Here is a 20327-nt window from a genome sequence, read left to right on the forward strand (position 1 = left end):
TTAGGCCAGAACTATGTCTTTATACATTTTGTTTCAGTGTGTGTTTATTTCATCCAGTTTTTTTAGATAGAAACAGGACTCTCAAGTCCAAGAACGCTCTTAGAGAGCCAAGGTTTCATATCATTATAAGTGTTTGTGTCGTGTTTGTATATATTTTCAACCAGTGCATGTGTTTCCAGTGTTCCGTGTTCCATGAACACAGGACAATTTAAGCCAGAACTAAGAACTTTTTAAGTTCCGAGTGCTGCTTGTCATGTGTATGTTACATTTCATGGTAATGTCTTGCAACCCACTGATGTGTTTCCATGCAATCGCCTTTAGGTACATACATTTTTATTATGATGATTGTTATCCGATTCCCCTAGATTTGATTTTCAACAAGAACTGATGATGACTCCAAGGGAGTCAAAACTGGTCTTCTTATAATTTAATATATTTTACAGTGTGTTGAATGGTGGAACATCCCTCAAACTCTATCTTATTAGTTAAACGCCAACACAGAAATGAAGATCATAACCTACAATTAACTTAGAAAGTCATATCATGACATTCAGAATTATACATAAAGGAACAATTACATTGATTACATATTGAGTTACAGTTGCAAAATTAACAATAGTACATATTGATCAGATAGTGATTACATGTCATTGAATAGATTTGTTTGTCTAATGATGTTTTTACACTGAGTATCTTTGTTCAAGATGTCACGTACACTATTATTCTGGTTTAAATTACACAATTATCTTTGTTGATCGTATAGATGGCATTCTGGTAAAATGTGGTCAACAGTTTCTTAGAGAAGATATGTGCATGAGTCAGTTTGCTGTGGCCTATACGTATTCTAGTAATGAGCACTTGTTCTCGACGCTGAAGGAATGAAACTTCAAATTTATCTGTAGATCCACGCCTGATATCATGGAGTCTTGTGGGTTGTTCCCGTGTCCACTCAGTTAACCATTGTTTTTGGATCTTTGTAGTAAGAAAAGGAGCAACATCGGTGTGGGGTATTAGAAAGTTTGGATCATGTACAGGATGACGAGTTGCTTCTTTAGCTGATATCTCAGCTTGTTCATTGCCTTATATTCCCTTTTGTGAAGGAATCCATATTGTGGTAACTTGCTGTCCTTTATTTTTCACAGTATTATAAGTCTGCAGTTTGTCTTGGGCTAGTGTATTTGAGGATGATGCATTTTGAATGAGTTTTACTGTTCATAAAGAATCACTAAGGATTAAAAAAAGGTTCTTTTTTGGGGGAACTCTTTATGGTTTCCATAGCTTTTAGGATAGCATACAGTTCACATGTGAATATGGAGCATGTAGCTGGTAGTGCATACTTCATTGTGTGATCAGGGTGGACAACAGCACAGCCGCTACCATGTTTGGTTTTTGAGCGATCAATGTATATAGGAGTGTGTCTGGGCAGACTTTCACACTTTTCAGATAGCATTTGTTTAAATACGATACTGTCTGTTGTTTGTTTACTGAATTCACTTAAATCTAATATTATTGGTGGTGGTTCAGCTTTCCATGGAGGGAATGTGATGTGTTTTTTTAGTTCTTGAAGCAATTGGGGGAACTGAAGAATTAATTTCCTGTAAATATTGTGTAAACCTAATGTGAAAGGGTATATATCTCTTTTGTTGCGAGGAATAGCATTGAGGCTGATAGCATGGGAAAACATAAGCAAGTGCTCTGGAGTGAGGAGAGGCTGCTATCTTTATTGCGTAGTTGATAGTCAGTTGTTTTGCGAGTCCGAAGTGGGGGTTCATTAGCTTCCATTAATAAACTTGAGATCGGGCTAGTTTTGAATGCTCCCAAGGCAATCCTGAGAGACGTGTTTTGAATCGGGTCAAGCATTTTCAGTGAGGATGCTGTAGCTGAATTATATATAATAGAACCATAATCCAGTTTGGTGTGAATTATAGATTTGTAAGTGCACATTAATACATGAAGATCTGCTCACCAGTTGTTAGCTGCCATTAATAATAATAATAATAATAATAATAATAATAATAATAATAATAATAATAATAATAATAATCGTATGGCCTCAGCTACCGTGTGCAGACATTTTAATTTGACGCCATCTGGCTGTCTGCTCGTCGATTTCGACGTTCCGTTAATTTGAGTACATTAATTCGATGTAGGCAATCTTTTTTTACAGTTTTTAGATGAGAGTTCCATGTTAATTTTCTGTCAAAGGTCATTCCTAGTATTTTTATTTCATTTACTATCTCAATTCTGGGCAGTTATTATCACTCTTTTGTTTGGAAAATAAGATGCATTTGGTTTTGGTTGAAGAAAAGGTAAAGCCTGTGTATTTTCCCCATTTGGCAATATCATCAAGAGAATTTTATATAATTTTTTGGGTGGTTGACAGGTTGCGGCCTCAGCAAAAAATAGTCATGTCATCAGCAAAGAGGCAGGTCTTTATAGGAGGGTTAACGCATGACGTGATGCCATTTATAGCTACTAAGAATAGTGTTATACTCAGAACTGAGCCTTATGGGACACCATTTTCTAAACTGACTTCTAGGGACAGGACACCATTAGCTCGAACTTGAATGCGTCGGTCTTGCAGGAAGTTATAGATAAAACTGATCATATTTCCCTTAATATTATGTTGCAGTAGAGTTTTAATAATGTGAGTTTTCCACACCATATCATATGCTTTATGAATATCTAGGCAGACTGCAAGGAGATGTTGTCCGTAATGAATGGCATCCAGGATTTCTGACTTTAATAATACTAAGGTGTCAGCTGTTGAGTGAAACTGTCGGAAGCCACACTGTTCTGCAGTGAAGAAATTCTGTATTGTAGTCTTTTATTTATTATTTTTTCCATTAGTTTGCACATAGTGTAGGTTAGAGCTATTGGTCAATAGTTATTTGGTAACATGTGGTCGCAGCCAGGCTTAGGTATTGGAATTACTATAGCTCTCCTCCAAGCAACAGGAAAGACTTTCTGTGACCAAATGAAATTAAATATTTCAGTGAGGAATGCTAGGCCTTCAGGAGGAAGTTCTTTCAATAGGTCATATATAATATCATCAGAACCTGGGCTTGTACTTCGACAGCTACTAAGCTCAAGTAGTACTTCAGTAATACTGATATTATCGTTGTAGCATTGGTCAGCACTTAGGTGGATGTGTGACTGTAAATCAGGACAATCTTCACGAGAGGATAAAAATTCTTTTTCATACTTGGAATCACTTGAAATTTTTGCAAAGTTCTCTGCTAATGCATTTGCAATATTGTGATGTGTAGTTGTAACGGCTGATCCAGTTGTTTTATTGAGGGCTATGATACGTGAGGGTTTTCAAAGCACTCTTTTTTTTGTAGGTGTTCCCAGATTGTGTTTTGTAGGGTCTGATGAGAAAGAGATGACACGTCAGCCAAGATGCTCGTTTACTCTCTTTTATGATTTTTCGGGCTGCAGCACGACTTTTATGGAACAGTAATTTGTTTTGTAAAGTGGGATGGTGTTTATACTTGTAGAATGCTTCATTTTTCTTTTTAATTGCATCTTTACAGGAATCATTCCACCAAGGAACTGATTTTCTGTAAGTTGTATTGTTGGTCCTTGGAACAGAATTTTCTGCAGCTTTAGGTACGATATTGGTGAATTCCCTTACAATATAGTCAGTGTTGTAATTTTTCAAATGGGTAGATGGTGGTAATCTGTATAACTCTGCCTTAATACTTTCTTTGTAATCTTGTCAATTGGCATGTTTAGTATTCCATTTATTTGGGCGTACACTTGGGTGGGGCTTGTTGTTTCCATTTATTATGATAGGAAAATGATCACTTCCGAAAAGGGTTTTGTTAACTGATGATGTATATATCGTTGCTGCATCTGGAGTGCTCAGACACAGATCTGTAGTACTAAAAGTTCCGTGCTGGATATCATAATGAGTAGGACCATTCGGGTCTATTAGGATCAAATTTTCAGAATCTAGCAACGATTCAATTATTCTTCCTCTTTTGTTAGTGTAGAGATATTCCATACGGTCTTTTGGGAGTTAAAATCTCCTAAGAGGAGGAATGGTTTAGGAAGTATGTAGTCAATGAAGTGTTAAATAGGAAGCTTGGACATAAACATGAAATCAGCCATCTGGTAGTAAATGATGTCAGCATTACAAACACAGAGGACATATGCAATAATCTAAATGAACTATACATTAACATAGCTGAAAATATAAGAAAAGGTCTTCCTGAAAATGAGCAGGTTCATGGCAGCACAACAGCTGAAAGTCAAACTAATAGTATTTTCATGTCTCCAACTGATGAATGTGAAGTGCTCAAAATTATCACTTCTCTAAAAAATAAAAATAATTTAACAGAAGATAAAATAACCAATGTCATGTTAAAAACCTGTGTTGAAAGTTTAGTGCCATATATTGTGGAAATTATTAACCGTTCAATTCTCAGTGGAGAAATACCCCAATTACTCAAATGTGCCAGAATTGTAGCTATTTTTAAATCAGGAGATAACACAGATCCATCCAATTACAGACCAATTAGTATATTATCTGCAATTGGGAAACTCATAGAAATGGTAGTAAAAATTAGATTGGTAAATTTTCTGTGTAAAACTAATTACTTTTCCAATAATCAATATGGGTTTCTCCCAAATAGAGGAACTGATAATGCTGTATTTGATACAGTAATAAATGTTCAAAAGACCTTGGATGAAAATAAATTAGCAGCAGGGCTACTCATAGATCTTAAAAAAGCATTTGACCTGGTTGACCACAAAATACTTCTGAATAAGTTAAAATTAGCAGGAATTAGGGGTTTAGCACACAAATGGTTCCAAAATTATTTATCAAACCGAACACAATATGTGTTGATTAACGATACTAAAAGTTCTAAGCAGCAAACAAAAACAGGAGTACCGCAGGGCTCAGTACTAGGTCCTATTCTATTCTTGATTTATATTAATGACATACAATCTTTAACACTAAAGGGAAAATGTAAAGTATTTGCCGATGATATCTTAATAACTTACAAAGGACTATGTGAAACGCAAATTATGGAAGATATAAATTGTGACTTGGACAAGTTATCGTACTGGGCTTTATCTCAAAAAATGATCATAAATGTGATTAAAACAAAATACTTAATCTTTCATAAAACAGCCCATAAGATCACAGCGGCTAACACTGTTACCCTAAAGGACCAAGTAATAGAGCGAGTCAACTCAGCTAAGTATCTTGGTATAATATTAGACTCAACACTTTTCTGGAAAAGCCATATTGATTATGTAATCAGCAAAATTACCCCTTTGATAGGAATAATGCACAGATTAAGATACAGTAATTTTTCTCATCAACAATTGAAGGGTATATATTATGCAATGATCCACCCACATCTAACATACACAAGCTTTATTTGGGGAAGATGTAGGAAAGATTACATTAATAATTTGGAAATCCTACAAAAAAGAGCCATCAAAATCATGTATGGATTCCCCTTCCTCAAACCGTCACTTGAAGTTTTTTCAGAGTCAAATATTCTGCCATTCCATAAACAAATTGCATTTTCAGCAGCAGTTTTTATGTATAAGCTAGACAGGAAATTAACCCATTCTACTGTTAACTTCTCCCATTTTAGTGAAATTCATGGATATAAAACTAGAGGATCATTAAGGATATATCCCTCTCACTCTAATTCAGTAAAGTATGGAGTGAAAGGCATAGAATCATCAATGTTTAGGGAATACAATGTGTTGCCTCCTGTTATAAAGAACTCTAAATCGGTTATATGTTTTAAGAAAAAACTGAAGGAATATTACTCGTTTACAGATATCTCAATATAATCTCTGTATAACTTGCTTTATTTAATACAATAATATATATATTGCCCATATTCAATATATTACAGCCATGCAATATCTGAATATACTTCTGAAAAACTATGATCCTACCATGTAAAAAAAAAAAAAAAAAAAAGGCAGTTATCCAAAAATGTACTTGTCACTTTACAGAAAAAGCTATTGTATATGAAATGTAATTATTGTGTCGCCTTAAAAAAGTATGTACTGTAATCCCTATCACGAGCCAGAGGCTCATGGGACCTTTTGTCACCAATAAATAAATAAATAAATAAATAAATAAATAAATAAATAAATAAATAAATAAATAAATAAGTTGATTTATCAAATCTACTAATTCATTTAAATCCATGTTCTGGCTGCTGGGCAAATAAATATTACAGATGCATAGGGAAAATGTTAGAAAGGCGGTAACTGTTACTGCTTCCAAAGTGGTTTTCAGTGGTATTTCTTTTTGAGGAACATTGTCACGAATGTAAGTAGCAACCCCTCCACTTGCATGAATGGGATTGTTGCGGTTTTTGTGATATGCTGTGAAATGTCTCATATTAGCTATGTAGTTATCTCGAAAATTAGTTTCTTGTAAGCAAATTATTTTGGGTTGGTGTTCATTAATAAGTTGTAGGTATTCGTATTGAGGGTAAAATCCGTACATATTTCACTGCAGTATCCAAGAATTCATGATGGCTTTTAAGAGATGTATTTACTAGATTTGATCCTTATCAGTTATTGGGATTGTCTGCCCTGGGGCAGGCCTATTGCTTTCTCCATTTATGGCAGTAAGTAGTTTCTTTACAAGTCTGGTACTCTGGTTTTTAATTTTTTTGTCCTGATAGTAGGGGTATAGTTTATGCAGGGTCTCGATGAGATCTTCAACATGGGAAGTATAAGATAATGCAATAGGTAAGATATTTGTTGCTGATTTTCCTTAAGTATTTTCAAATAAACTTTTGAGTTGTATGAAGTTAAGAATAAAATTTGAGGGATTAGCTTCTATTACTTCCTTAACAGGAAGTAGTTTTCCTTCAAGACTGAGGGGATTTAATACCATTAGTTTCTTCTTAGGCTGTTTAAAGTCTTGGGTTTTATATGATCCTAGAACAGGAAATTCATGTGTTTTATCATCTCCCGAGATAGAAGAATTATCTAAGAAGGAATTATTATCAGCCTTGGAAGTGTTATTTGAAGAGTCATTTGAAAGCAAGGGTCATTTTATTCCTTGAGGTTTAGTTATGAGTGATTGTTTATTTGCTTCATATATTGGGACTGAAGTGTTCAAGTTCAAGGAGACATCCTGTTGAGGGAGGTTTCTAGAGGAAGATGATGTGTCATTAGAATGTTCAATAAATTGCTGAGGGTCAGTAGTTGGCTGAGGATTCGTAGTTGCATTTGCTGGGTTGGAGGTGTCCTCCTTGGAGGAAACTGAATGTTGATTAGGTGGCTTCTAGAGTCTCAGGTAGTGAGGGACATACTAGGGCCAGGTGGCTTTCTTCTTTGCAAATAAAACAGGTGGGAACGTCTGAGGAAGTGTAGATCCAGTAATTGGTTCCTTCAAAACATATTTTCAGTGCATTCGGTAGTTTATTGAAATCGTCAAGTTTAACATATAGTTGTCGTCGGAAGCTAAGAATGTGTGTGAATCCTGGTATTAATTCCAACCTTTAGGCTTGATATAGATGACATTGGTTTGATACCCAGTTGTTGTAAGTGTTCTTCAATGACTGTGTTGGGTAAAATAGGACATACATTGGATAATATCACTCTCTTGTTTGCGACAATTAAATGTCTGAGAGTGAGATCAATATTATTGATTCTAATTACAGGGTGATTGAGTGACAATTCCTGAACAATTTTTGTGTTCGATAGGAATATGCAAATTCTTGAGTTTGAAATATGAGATATATAACGTGTGTTGGCTGGGTCTGTTATTTTTCCTGCAGCAAGGACGTAGTCTCTTATTAGGATTCTGTCATGAGCATCAGTAATAATAGCCTGTTCTTTTTTTTGGTGTTAACTGCATTACAGAAGCATAACTTATCTGAGACTGCTTAGATACATTATGGGTAGAACTGTCGGTAAGATTTTGTACGGACTGATTTCCTTGGTAAGAAGCCATTTCTTTGAGGGTGGAAGGCTTTGAAGCCTCCCTGAATTACGATGTTCAACTGTTGGTTACTGATTTCCTAACGGTTTTCTACACATAGAACAGAGAATAATTAATTTCACTCTAATAAATAAAATTATGTTGAGTCCAGTCCTCAGAGTCTACACTGAGTCGTAATACACACATTTAGTCCAGTATTTATGTTGAGAAAGGACTTGAGGAATGTTTATGTAGGTAAAAACTGGCACACATCAATAACACGTCTGTACTCATTCACTGCCACCTCGATTCCTACATGAACTTGTACCCGTGCATACGTGTTGTTTCCTTGTTGTGAGTCAACAGTTCATCATGGCATTCAAATACAATGTTGATGTGAACTTGTTTTTAAATTTAGGACGACAGGTAAACTGAAAAACATGAAACTGAAGCAATTTGACTGTGTATCAAAACAGTATGTATGAAATCTTCATAAACTGAGCAAGTGGCTGTGCGGTGTGAGTTATGTACCTATCAGCTTGCATTCAGGAGATAGTGGGTTCAAACCCCACTGTCGGCAGCCCTGAAGATGGTTTTCCGTGGTTTCCCATTTTCACACCAGGAAATGCTGGGGTTGAACCTTAATTAAGGCCATGGTCACTTCCTTCCCACTCCTTACCCTTTTTCTATCCCATCGTTGCTATAAGACCTATCTGTGTTGGTATGGCATAAAGAAAATTATTTAAAAAGAAATCTCCATAAGCCTTCATAATTCACCATGAAAGTCATTCAGGTGTTAAACTCAATAAGTAGAAATTTCAAAATCATCGGTTAGAAGAGGGACAAAGATATTAAAACTGCAGCCATATGAAATTAATGTGCCTTAGCGCACAAGTTATGACAAGCTGATCCAGCCAGTAGATATTTTTATGTGAAGTTCTTCCAGTTTTGTAATAGGATGGTAGACCCCAAAGTTATTTCTTTGCTGATGATGCTCATATTCTGAAATACTCCAGTTTGCCTGCAGGATGCCTTTTCAAAAGACTGTTACAGGTGAGTATTGTGTGCAGACCATAATAACTTCATATTTTGTGAACTGTACAGTGGAGTATTATGTACAGCCTTAATAGTTTAATTTTCTGAATTGCACGTCCCCATACCAGCCAACTTTCAAAAAGAGAAATCCAGAAGATCCTAAAGCGGAAAAATTTTAACAACACGTGCATGTGTCGCAAAGTCTTGAGACATAGTGAAAAGGATGGCAAGTGGGGAGATTACAAACAATACTAATACTACTAATACAAGTCAAATACATGTTATGATCACCCCTGAAATTACATACTTACACAAAGTTACATCTTGATGAGTGCTCATCTGTTTTCACAGGGAACATTTCACACAGTACAAAAACAGTGTTTTTCTGTACTTTAAACTTGCGGGTCATAATATGAATGTCACCGTTAAAATTAAACCAAACATGTACACTTATTTGCAAAATTCTGTCAAGTTTACAGTATGCAGGCTATTATCCATCACAGGTTGGAGAGGACGGATGGAAACGAGTTGCTTGATTTGCTTTCTTCAGAAATTCTGGAGGAAAACTGCTCTAGAAACACAGATCAGTAATTCTGGTTTTCAAAACAGGAATAGAATCCAGAATTTCATTTGACATTGAGGACCTAAACTGATTTTGGTTCTTTTTCACCAAGTTGAACACACGTTCACACTCAGCATTGCTGTACGGTAGAATCAGGACAGAAAGCATTAGCCTGGATATCCTATCATACTTAGGATCACCGTCAGCTCCACAATTGGTCATCAAGCGAGCCCATTTGGTGTCATCTGTCAGATTCTCAATCTCGACATGAGCACAGTCATCAATCTGAAGAGCTACAAATTGGTTCTGAAACATATTCATTGCATCCTCAACCGACTCACTGTCCTTCCTCAGCAGCAATGATGGAAATCTTTCTATAAAGAATTGTACAGAAGAAAACTGGGCATCTTCAATTTTCGAAACATCTGCAACCTTTGTATGTTTCAGTACTTCATCATTGAGAGGGAACTTGTTAACAATATAACGACATGCTGTGCAGAAGTAACCCCTGGCAGATGAAAAGAAAGTTGATTTATCCTTATCATTAAGTTTCTTCACCATGTTCATTGTCTCAACGCCAATGACTAGCTCATCATTGTCTCTCTGATTCTCAATAGAATGGTATGGAGCTTTTAATAAAAGGGAACTTGTGATCACTTTTGGTTTAACAAATCTTGAAAGCAGCTACTTTAACAGGTTCGTCATCAGTTCTAGTAGTTTAGGAATGTGAGGGGGAAGCACTCTGAAGTGTAGAATTGAGATTCTCTAATAAAGGAATGACAGCAAAGGCACAGTATGCCTCATTTAAGCCAGATGACAGAACCATAAAAAAAATTTCTTCACAATTTTGAATAATGTTCTTATTCTTTAGCACAGGAGTGTCAGATTTTGAGACGCATGCAAATCTTTTGGGAGCGACCAATTCTGACGACTCAGTAGCTTTCCTCTAGTAGTTGATGCACACTGAGCATTAACAAGCACCTCATCTTTAAAGAAACAATTTAGTGTATCCCATTGCAGACACCTTCCTAACGATAGCCATCTTGTGCAAACATGTTTCAGTATCTTCTTCCTTTCCTTGTTGCGAAGTTCATGGATTTTCTTAAGGCGTTCCTTCCTCTTACAACTCTTTTCTAAATAATAGCAGATGTCAACTAACAGGTCATCAGCTTTAACAGGCAAACTGCTTGCATCTTTCTCAGCAGCCAACTTAATCGAATTGTATGAGCAGCCCAGTACGAAGACAGATGACTGTGCTTCCCTTAACATATTGTTGTCCGGGCGGGCGCTACTCCATTCTTTCCTGTGGACCGGCAACAGAAGCACACCTAGCATGAGATGTAACTTTTAAATGACACGGAATAAATTATTGAAACTTGGTGAGAGCACTTACCAGTGATTCTAGTACTTGCTTTTAGTGCGGTATTGCGTGAAGCAGCTGAAACAAGTTATCGCCTAGGAAACAATCTACTACCTCCGGGATACTTGTGGAATTACCGGCTGTATAAGTGAGGCCTGTAAAACCTGTAAATGGTTGTAGGACTCTGTTTTGATCCTTATTTGTCCATCCATCAACCTCACTGTCACTACTATCACTGGCATCTTCACTCGTATTATTGTCACCGTCAGCAGACTCGTCTGAAATTAATGTCGCACTTTCACTTCTCTGCGTATATTTTGATGTTTATGGAAACACATCTTCACAATCACTAATACTTTCGCAATCACTAGGGACATCAGATAAATTATCAGCATGCACTTCTCCAAATATTTCATCATCATTCAAGCTGTCTTTGCTTCGGCGCGCCATGCTAACACCTGACAGTACGCTCGGTCACGCGGTACTGAGTGTTATGAAACCACAGTTCCTGTGCCGAAAATGTTGTCATGGAAAGAATATATCTATCAAAATTCCGATCAACAAAGACTTTAGTTTGTAAACAACACGAAATATTTCGATTAATAAACATCGGAGAGGATAAAATGACACAAGAACGAAGCAATGTGAGAAAACTTTAATTCACATAGCCGGTCGCTCACGCACGAATATGAAACTATGTTAATTAACGTAGCCTGTCATTAATGTGTTAAAACAGCAGCAACTCTATTCTTCTTTCTGATCATGACTGGAGCAATGTCGGAACAAAACATTATACAATTTTGAATTGGTATTTTATAACGCTCTAACTGTAAAATGACCAAATTACCAATATTACATCCCGTTGAATCACCCACTAAGACAAAACTATCTTTTTCTGCTTTGCCACAAAACATGTGACGACAATAGCATTACTCTTATTGCTCCCATCCATAGCTAAAGAAAATGGTTCACATTGCATGTAGCCGGAGTTCATTTCTTGAATCCTTAGCCATTTCTTTCAAAATATGTGTGATTTTTGTACCATTTTCTGACTGCCATCCTTAAATTTTGTATTGGAGACATGTTTTAATAGATTTATTGTGATTTACTAATTCAGTTCTTCCCTCTGTGAGAAACGTTTATATCACATGAGCATGTGGAATGGAATGCAAATGTTTCACATTTCTGTGATCGTATAAAACAAGTAAATTCAGCAGAAATATGCCTCCCTGAAAGATTGACAATATAATTTCTTAGTTGAACTCATTACGAACACCACTAAAAATACTAAATTGCTTACAAATCCATCACACAGTTCCACGAGGTTCAGAACTACTGCCAATGTTACTCACACCCACACACAAACAAAGCCTTTCAGCTGCTACGAAGCACTATGCAGTTACTAAAGTTGTTATATATAAATTCACAGCCTGCTACTTGTTTGGGAACATCTCGGTGAATGAAGTAGCAGTTGAGGTCGAACAGGTGACAAAAGCACGGTGATAATTGATGTAATACCAATATAAATTTACTCATTCGGGACAAATATTTCAGGTTCCCTATAGGAGTCAACATCTACATCATCAGATAATTGATGTGATTATCGATACATTTACCGGTCGAATTTCAAACACTGCATCTCGTATTACCAGCTACTATCGAAAGTCAAACAAATCCGATTTGACCGCAGAAAGTGAAAATAAGCGTGGATATTCAAAATCCGTACAATAACATTGTTCATCCATAAAACACACTCAAAATCCGTACATTTTGTGGAAAAACGGAATACTTGGCAGGTATACACTTCCCAATCATTATAATCGTAAGAGCTGGAGTTTGGTGCATACCATGTGAACGTTTCTTTTTTTCTTTTCCTCTTTTCCCCTCTTCTTGTGTTATAGTTCTGTAATATTGAGGCTACAAATGATTCTGGTGTTTTATGTACAGTTAGCCTTGAAAGGAGCTGTTGTGATCTGTGGGGCTACATTAAGGTATCAACATCGGTTACCCAGTTAGATTTTATTTATTGCCATTTTCTCTTATGTACTGAATGTTCTATTACAGGGACAGTCTGCTGTCTATGGGAAACACTTTGGCAGATAGTTCCTTATCAGTCTCTTCAATCTGGCTTGTCCAGTAGCGCCACTATTCAATGAAGGACAAACTACTCACAAAATCTGACGGCAACTTTCCAGCTGGCGTGCATTGACGAGAGATCCTACTAAAATTGAATCACGCTATATGGATAAATGTTCCCTCGCTTTTGGCTTCATTACATTCTCTGTCCCGTCATATCAGTTGAAGCGTTCCAGCTTCATTGGACAATATGAAACTGTAGCACTATATGGAAATGTGAGGAAGTGGGACGAATTGTTTTCCCTTTGGATGGCAGTGAGACCAAGATTTGCATTATAATTGGTATGCAAGTAATTTCTTCTATCTACTGCAGTGGTATGTCCTATAAGAAAATCACCTTGGCTTTTCTCAGTCACTAGAGTCTTAGATGGTTGAGGGAAAGGGGTTAAATTCTGTCATTGCAGATGATTAAATGCAGGTTGTCATTTTAATGAGTTGAAACCACTATTAATTGATGCTATGTACATTCTGAAGTATGTTGGATACTGTAATGTTACTCTATTAGATTTTAAATTTATTTTAAAGATCGCCTGTCTTCTGTAGTTGCTTGTTACAGAATGGAAGTTGTAACTCACTGATACCATATTTTCTTGCATAATTAATACACTTTTTCGACGAAAAATACAGGCAAAATATCCAGATGCATAAATTATTCAAGAAATTCAGGTGTTTAAAAAATTATTTACAGTTTATTTACATTTAAAAGATACATCAAATTTAATATATACACAATTGGTTTAACTCATTTGCAGTAATCGTCATTTTTGACGTAAAATTACAGCGTGCATTTCTTACTAAAAAGTCGGATAGAGTACATCAGGTAAAGTTAACACGTGGATTTGTAGTACCGACGCTGGAAAATATTCTTCCTGTTATGAGCTGACAATACGACCCGAAGTGGAATAAATTTAAACTGATAAAGGTACAATTCATATAAGTACATAATGACGACATACTGGCAATAAAGAAGACTTAACCATTTATAGGCTACAGTCTTCGAATTCACTACCTGCACTGCAGGAAGAATTGCTGCTACTGCTATCACTGCTCACATCTCTCCATAAGATGTCATCTTTACTCTTGTCTAACAAATCCGAAATTCCTGTTTTCTTGAAGTTCTTTTCAATTACTTTCGAAGAAATCATGTGCCAAGTGCTCTAATATCCACTCAGAAAGGAGTTCTGTAGGTGGTTTCTGAATCTTGCCAGTTGGAGTAAGTTCGTGCTCATATTCTGCCATCCAGCACTGATAGAGTTTTCGCACATTGTCCTTGAATGGTTTATTTACTGAAACACCCAAAGGTTGAAGTACTGATGTCAGTCCACCAGGAATCGCTGCCAAATCGGTTTCTATGATTTCCAATAATTTCTTAGTGTCTTCCGTCAGGTAGCCACGGAAAATGTCCAACACGAGAAGGGCCGGGCATCTAAGGAGGGACCCTGCTTGATTTTCCCGAACCGTTCATAAAAAATCTTGTACGAGTGACGTGTCCATCCACCCTTTTTCTTGTATACGAACGTGAATCACTCGTGGAAATTTTACTTTAGGGATTGTTTTTTGTTTTAGAGCAATGTAAGTTGCAAGCTTTCTGCGCTGATTCACTCACTGAATTAGTGCAGTCGTACTTCCTACTGGCTGATAACAGCACATTGTGCAGTATTTATAATGCCTGGTTTTGCAATAGAAAGGCTGCTACTTGAATAGTTGACATCTTTATTTCGAAATGCTTTCGGAACTGCACGAGTATGATCGAATAAGTAGGTGCATCAAATATGGGAACATTTTTTTCCTCCACTTTGGACCCAAAAATATTGGGATGCGTAAATTATCCGAGAAAATATGGTATTTACCAGTGAAATGGATGTTGCTCCATAATCATATCGGTAAAGCTAGATATCCATCATGAAAATGCTGAACTAAATCAGTCACACTATAATCTTGTGTGTGTCAATGGATAGACATCCAGCTTTTCTTATTAAAGCAAGTCTTTCAATACAGATTACTCATAATTTAAATATTAGTTGATACATCATGTTATGTTCATTGTTTTATAATGTGGAGGATATCAACACCATTGTGCGCCATGAAAATGACTTAAATTACTTACCACATTGAGTACTAGTTACGTGCATGGCTGTACGGGTGCTCACAATATACGCTTAGTAACTGGGCTCCGTTTGCACAATTCGAAACAGTAGACTTTCTAATTTTGGCAATAGGACCATAAGTATGCAGCATTCACCTTCCAACTTGATAGAGTGTTTGCTTAATGGATGCCTCTGATATTGATCCTGACTATGACTTTGAATCAAATAATTCTGATAAAGGTAAGGCCTTTCATTGGGTCTGTTGCATAAAAATAAGTGTTTGCTTTTACTTGCTGTAAATTAAGTACTTAAATATCATTTGTTGAATAAAAGCCAGGTTTTACTTATTGAGGTGAGTAAACACTTCAAGTCTTGAATATTGCCTTGAAGTGTAAGTAGTGCCTTAAAAATTTTTAAGCACACTCGTATTTCGGTTGAGTAAAGACAAGTATTGTCTTAAATCCTGAAGTGAGCTCTTAAATAATTTCAAGGTAGCTAAAGGGAATTCTTGCTTGTGCTTATCTCGCTTTGGACACGGCAGGACTCGTGAATTTACGTAGCAAGAAGTCTTACAAGGACAGAAATAATATTAGCCCTAGCTGATCCAAGCGTTTTTTTTACGTTTCGAACCGAGCTCGATAGTTGCAGTCGCTTAAGTGTGGCCAGTATCCAGTATTCGGGAGATAGTATTTTCGAACCCCACTATCGGCAGCCCTGAAAATGGTTTTCCGTGGTTTCCCATTTTCACACCAGGCATATGCTGGGGCTGTACCTGAATTAAGGCCACGGCCGCTTCCTTTCCACTCCTAGGCCTTTCTTGTCCCATCGTCGCCATAAGACCTATCTGTGTCGGTGCGACGTAAAACAGCTAGCAAAAAAAAAAAAAAGTTTCATTTTGAAAGCAAGAGTGTCGATTATCTGACAGATCATTTTTTGACAGAAGTTGATGAAACAAGAGGAGGAGCACTTAGTTCACAGCAAAAGTTGGAGATATTTATTCATTTTCTGAGTTCCAGGATTTCAGTTGCAGGAGATTGTGGAGTTCACTTTACAACAGTCTGCAGGACTATAAATAGCATCGCTGATAGCGTAATGGAGAAGGCACACCAATGGATAAAGTTTCCATCTGATTTACGAACCATGGATCAGGCTAAAGTGAAATGGTCAAGTAGGTTTCAAATACATACAAATTGAAAAACCTTTGATGTTTGGAGATGATTATGGAAACTGGAAAGGATTCCCTAGCATAAATGTGCAAGTTACTTGTGACTCAAGAAAACTAATCACAAGTGTAGATGCCAGTGGCCTGGAAATGTACATGATTCCAGGATCTTGAAACAGAGTCCCGTGTATGAGACCATTGTAAGATTTCAGGGTAATTACTGTTTACTTGGAGACAGCGGATGTGGAGTGACTCCATGGTTACTTACTCCTTTTAAAAATCCTCGTGGCCAAAAGGAAGAATTATTCAACATAGTGCACTTGAAGTAGGGAGTCATACACAAGTATAAAGAGTATTTGGAAAACTTAAACAAAGGTTTCCCATTTTGGATAGCAAAGTGCGGATACATTTAGTAAAGGTTCCAAAAGTAATTGTATGCTGTACAGTTTTACACATCAGCAAATGTATACAAGACGACTTGGAGTTTACAGAGGAAAGCTTAGATGGAAGAGAGTTGTGAAGAATATCCAGGTGGAATTGAAACTAGTGACCTACAGCACAGAGGCATCAGAAAGTGTACTTGATACTCACCGCACTTAAAATGCGAACTGCCGTAATTCCATAAATATAGGTTATGTAATATACCTTAATAAAAATGAAATGGCGTATGGCTTTTAGTGCCAGGAGTGTCCGAGGACAAGTTCGGCTCGCCAGATGCAGATAATTTGATTTGACACCCATAGGCGACCTGCGTGTCGTGATGAGGATGAAATGATGATGAAGACGACACACCAAGCCCATGTGCTGGAGCTTTACCTTGATTCCCGCAGGACCCCTTTGACCAAAGGCCAGCATGCTAACCATTTAGCCATAGAGCCAGACTGTACCTTAATATAGTCTATGTATTAGTGCACTGGTTTATGGATATTGGAAGTTGTGTATTACAAAGAACATGAAAACAAAAATATGTTGTACTGAAATAAGTACTCTGCAGGTGAAGAAAGTGAAAAAAAATACATAGAGGGAAACTGTCTAATTCTATTTGCCAAAGGAAATTTATACTAAATTACTAAACAAACGATCACGTAAAAGTACATCAAATGAAACTAAATCATTAAGAGTAAATTAGTATGACTGAAAGGCACAGTTTTTAATATAAATGCTACAGATTGATGAATTCTTGTAGGTATGCTGAAATCCAGTCGCGCCTCACTATTTGTTGCTGATAGATCTGAAGGTTGTGATAGAGGACTATGTCTTCGCATCACAAGTTCTTGCCTTTTCATCTGTAATTGTTCTAGTAGAGCAAGACGCTGCAGTTCTTGAGTTAATAATTTTTCAGTTTCTTCCATTTCCAACTTGAATATCTTCGTTAATGGTCACTTGTTTTTCTTTTCAGTGTCTGCAGTTACAGTTGTGAGATTGTCCCTTCTTCTCTTCTTTTGGTCCAGAACCAACAGTATAAGCACCTGAAATTATCTACAAATTCTAAAAGTTGCTTTTTCCACTCATGTAACTTTTTTTTTTCTGTTGAATTTTTTTAAACATATGTTTTCATATTATTGACAAATTTTCTCAACTTTTCGGTAGTTATACTTTTCCCTGTGTCCTTCACAAATTTCTCTGTACCGGGTGAGTTGGTCGTGCGGCTGTGAGCTTGCATCCGGGAGATAGTGGGTTCGAACCCCACTGTCGGCAGCCCTGAAGATGGTTTTCCGTGGTTTTCCACTTTCACACCAGGCAAATGCTGGAGCTGTACCTTAATTAAGGCCACGGTCGCTTCCTTTCAACTCCTAGGCCTTTCCTATCCCATCGTCGCCATAAGACCTATCTGTATCGGTGTGAAATAAAGCCAATAGCAAAAAAGAAATTTCTCTGTAATGTCTTTCCGTGCTTTTTCTTTAGCCTGCACAATACCTGGCGTCATTGATTTGTTTGTGCATTCTTTAAGCAGCCACTTTCTACAGGTTCTTCTTCTTCTTCTTCACTCAAAGACATTCACACTGTGGAAATAAGCCGACTCCAGCAGCTGTCATTTTCCGTATGTTAAGTATTTACTTACAAATACAAGTAAATTCTTGATCCTTTCAGAACTTTTCAGGTATTTATTTTTAAGTAAAAGGTAGATCTTATTTAACTGACTTCAAGTAATAGCCTAATCTTAAAAGTACTTACTAATCACCTGAAGTAATCATTTATCAGACTTTACTTATTTTTATGCAACAGATGCAATACTTCCTTCTCTAATCTCAACCTTGGTTTGATTGTTCTCCTACAACAAATAAGTTGATGTATAATATATTTGATAGCTTTATATGAGATAAGTGATTTATTTATTTATTTATTTATTTATTTATTTATTTATTTATTTATTTATTTATTTATTTATTTATTTATTTATTTACTTATTTCTTTCTTTCTTTCTTTCTTTCTTTCTTTCTTTCTTTCTTTCTTTCTGTAGAAGAGGTTCAGGAAGGAGGTGTCATTGTATCAAATGGTAGACCTAGTAGTGCGAATCCTGAATCAAATGACAGTGATATTTCAGGTGCATTGATTTTTAACTTTGCCATTTGGGGTTCATGGAATATTTAGGAATTCACTTACATTTTCAGTAATAATTTTGTTTCCTTTCTTGTGTGCAGATGATGTTTAACACATTCCTGTAGAGCAACAAGTCAGCCAAATTGCTACTGATCCTAACCCCTGTCAGAGAGGCTTTAAACCAAATTCTACTCCACTTGTCCCAATTCCATGCACTGAAAATAGTCGTCAACCACAACTTCATGTTTCCCAAGAAGATTGTGGAGTATTTGATCCACTAAAAGCTACCAGTGATAAATTTGATTGTTTTGGTGTACTTTTTCCAGATCATCCACTACAGTTGATAAAAACTGGAACAAATCATTATGCTAGATGTGAAATTGGTAAATTGAAGCAAAGTAACACACTGTAAAAACAATCAGTGTGAATTATTTGGAAAGATGTAAAACTTTCAGAAGAGTGTAAGTTTTTTTTGCAATTGTTCTTCACATGTGTATTGTTGGAAAATGTCCTAACTGAAGGATTATCAGAGTTCAAGTAACTTGAGGCAACAAAATTTGCTTCGTTCCTCATGTAAGAGATAGATTTTCCTCAATATTGTTCATGCTTGACCTAATCAAAGACTAGAAGCCCTTTATTTTTGCAAATGTTTTTTTCACAAATTTTTATAAATTGTAATGATAATATAAGTGTTATTTAATTTCTATTTCATGATTTGCAAATGTTTTACGGTTGCAATATATATCGCAAATTTTTGTCATTTTAACATTTTTTCAAATTGTTATGCAACTTCATGATTTTTTGTGAATTTCTTCGTATATTACCATTCCTTTTGAAATTTTCGACAAATTTTCCAATGAGAACCATGATATATTGGATGACATCATCCACCAATTGATCACATAGAAACAATCGATATATTTCAGTATAAAGGTATTGATTATCAATATCTTGCAGTTTGAGACATTGAATTTGATTGCTGTGGTATCTAGCAACTTTATGCATGTGTCATTTTAACCATTTAGTTCCTAGAGGAGCCTGTATTGTTTGCCGTATGTGCAGTCCAGTTTAGTTAGAAACATTTTCTTATCTCTGTTTAAATCAATTTAATTATATGCCAAATTTTCTGAATAATTTTCTTGATTTGGTTTTCAGTAACTCCAGTTCCGTTGAAGTAAAATCTAGTAATGAGCTGTACAATTCCTTACCTCCTGATAGTTTTTATTTTTACTTTTTTAATGGAGGTTATAATGGACTAAATTAAATCAATCAATCAATCGGTCACTACTGATCTGCATTTAGGGCAGTCGCCCAGATGGCAGATTCCCTATCTGTTGTTTTCCTAGCCTTTTCTTAAATGATTGCAAAGAAATTGGAAATTTATTGAACATCTCTCTTGGTAAGTTATTCCAATCCCTAACTCCCCTTCCTACAAATGAATATTTGCACCAATTTTTCCTAATGAATTCCAACTTTATCTTCATATTGTGATCTTTCCTACATTTAAATACGCAACTCAAACT

At 36.1% G+C, this 20327-nt stretch overlaps 1 protein-coding gene across 1 annotated transcript in view; it reads left to right on the top strand.

Annotated features, from left to right (window-relative positions):
* Nucleotides 1-19919, top strand: part of LOC136864819 (GATOR1 complex protein NPRL2) — a 210314-nt gene extending 190395 nt beyond the window's left edge. The window contains exon 10 of the mRNA XM_067142259.2: nucleotides 18906-19919. The gene's annotated coding sequence lies outside the window, so the exon portion shown is untranslated. The remainder of the gene's footprint in view (nucleotides 1-18905) is intronic.
* Nucleotides 19920-20327: the final 408 nt, after the last annotated feature.

This window comes from Anabrus simplex, chromosome 2 (genome assembly GCF_040414725.1).
Source record: "Anabrus simplex isolate iqAnaSimp1 chromosome 2, ASM4041472v1, whole genome shotgun sequence".
NCBI lineage: Eukaryota > Metazoa > Arthropoda > Insecta > Orthoptera > Tettigoniidae > Anabrus > Anabrus simplex.